Source organism: Arvicanthis niloticus, chromosome 16 (genome assembly GCF_011762505.2).
Source record: "Arvicanthis niloticus isolate mArvNil1 chromosome 16, mArvNil1.pat.X, whole genome shotgun sequence".
Classification (NCBI taxonomy): domain Eukaryota; kingdom Metazoa; phylum Chordata; class Mammalia; order Rodentia; family Muridae; genus Arvicanthis; species Arvicanthis niloticus.
The window spans coordinates 3,555,001-3,557,512 of record NC_047673.1 but is presented as its reverse complement, the minus strand read 5'-3'; the positions used below and the strand labels follow the sequence as shown (position 1 = coordinate 3,557,512).

General features: G+C 44.0%; 1 pseudogene; it reads right to left on the bottom strand.

Moving 5' to 3' along the window:
- Positions 1-1,720: 1,720 nt before the first annotated feature.
- The window catches only part of LOC117722072 (zinc finger protein Pegasus pseudogene), a 1,089-nt pseudogene continuing 297 nt past the window's right edge, over positions 1,721-2,512 (bottom strand).

Genomic DNA, 2,512 nt, shown 5'->3' with positions numbered 1-2,512 from the left:
CCCAGCCTCAGTCTGACAGGCAGTGGAAGGAATGAGGCGGCAGGCACTTGTGCTATACTTGTAGTTAGGGCAGGACTACCAGCTCATCTCCTCTCTGGGCACCTCCCTGGAATAAGCCCTGCTGCTGCTACAAGACAGGAGAACCTATAGGATGTGTCCACACTAGCCAACATGGAGGTCAGGGTGGGTCCTGCAGGAGAAGGATGATTAACATAGATTCTATGGGCCCCTGTTGCCCATCCAGTGTAAAGAAAAACTGCTGCAGGATTGGGCCTCATCCTGTGCCTTCATATTTTGCCAGGAGCATCCCTAGAGGCAAAAGAGGAGCACTCAGGAAGTGGCTCAGCTTAGCCTTAGTATAAAGGCTCAAAAGAATAGACCTGGGGAGCAGGGCACTTCGTTTTCAGTAAGGAACACAGAAAGTTAAAAATCAGATTTTCCCAGAAGCCTTGCATGAAGTTTCTGTGGCTGTTCTATCAAAGTCATATGAACACAGCAGCAGCGATAATGTATGTACAAAGCCCTAAAGCCCTGAAGGTCACAGTTCAGGAACTGGTGGGGTCTCACTGGCTGTCTCAGACGGTTCTGGGGAACAGCCGCAATTTCAAATGGCTAAATTTCGCTGTGCCTCTTGTTGTTTTGGTCATCAAGAGAATCTGAAAAACAGAGTCTCATTAAAGTTGCCAATCTTAACGAACACCAGTCATGTGGCAGTGAAGAATTTAACTAAGAAATTGAAATTGTGGACTGGAGAGACGGCTCAGCCGTTAAAAGCACTGACTGCTCTTCCAGAGGTCCTGAGTTCAATTCCAGCAACCATATGGTGGCTCACAACCATCTGTAATGGGATCTGATGCCCTCTTCTAGTGTGTGTCTGAAGACAGCTGCAGTGTACTCATATAAATAAAAAAAATACATAAATCTTTTTTTAAAAAAAGAAATTGAAATTGCAAAAAAGTGCCTAGTATTCTGCTACCTTTTCCTCCGGTTTTAGAAAATAAACTTGAAACATTAGAGGCTCAGTGGGTTATTAATCTAAATTAGACATTGTCTCCACAGTGTTAAATATTAAACACACTATTTAGGTTAAAGGAAACTTGGTCCCAAGTTCCATTTTTTTTTCAGAACTTTCACCTATTTTAACTTCAAAAAAATTGTTTTATGTTCCCTTTGTAGAAAAAAAAACAATTACTATACTGAGGCAGTCTTATTATTTCCACTTGAAATGAAACTACTAGTCCAATTTTAGTATAAGAACTAGACAATACTCCAACTACAGGTAACTTTAAAGTTAATACCATCATGAAAATAGGGTGTAACCAGTTTAAAGGGGAAAATTATTCTATTTTTAAAATACAACAGAAATATTATCTAAATTCAATGACTATCAGAAATACCAAGAGTGTGAACAATCCTTAAAGCCTAAAGGGGCATAAGTAGGAAAATATAACTAAATACCTGGTAAGGTTTTGATTGGGCTTCAATTCTCACATGACTTACTGATGGGAAGAAAAAGGTTAAGTATCCAGTGTTTAACCCTGACCAAATGGAATTATATCAAAAGAGGAATGGTGGGGGAGGAGGGGGCGGGGAGAGGTTTCTACCAACTATAGCAAGCTTTTAAAGTAGAAAAAGCCTTGCCAGGAGTAACCAAAATCTAAAACTAAACTACAAACACCCCAAAAGGTTAACTTGGGTAAAGATATACAGTTGGTCGTTGTCAGCCCTGGTTATGGTGACCTTGTGCAAAGTGACAGGCAAAATCATACTTGTCCTCACAATTGAATCCACATATGTTACACTGAAAGGGGTTGTCATACCCATGGCATCCCATATGAATAGTGTAAAGGACATTGTCTGCAAAGTATGTGTCACAGTGCTGGCAGCAGTAAAGCTGACGGTCCCGCAATGGGGGCAAGGTTGCGGTTGGACTGCTTGGCTGGCTGTTTCCAAGGATGGGGGTGTTGGTGTAGCCACTTGGCTGGCTGCTGGGCCCTGCCGGTGGACTGCAGTCTCTCTGACTAGATGGTGGAGAAAGCCTGAGGACTATGAGAGCGCTCTGAGGGACCCTCCCTTGGGCAGAGGGTTGTTGCATTACAAAAGGCTTCCATTCTTCTAGGATGGAATCTACATCAGCAGAGACAGGGCTTTGGTTTTCAGGTGGCAAGGTGGACAAATACCCTGGTAGGTCAGACAGCTGATCCAAAGGATTATCCACAAACGAGAGTCCCTGTGGGTCCCTCGGCAGTCTGCAAACCGGAGTTGTATCTGTACTGTCACAGAAGCTATTCTGAACGTTTGGGATCTTGGGTGTAGAATCCCTCAGCTGATCTGGTTTCTGAACGACCGCAGAAGTTGCAGCTAAGGTGATGAGCACCCCTCGTTTGCCATCCTCCACACTGCTCTTACTCTGTAAGGTCCCCCACATGTTCACACTGCTTAAGGAGGCCCTGGGACCGGTCAGCGGTAACAGATTATGCTTGCGCCTCCGATGGTGGGACAGGTTGCTTCT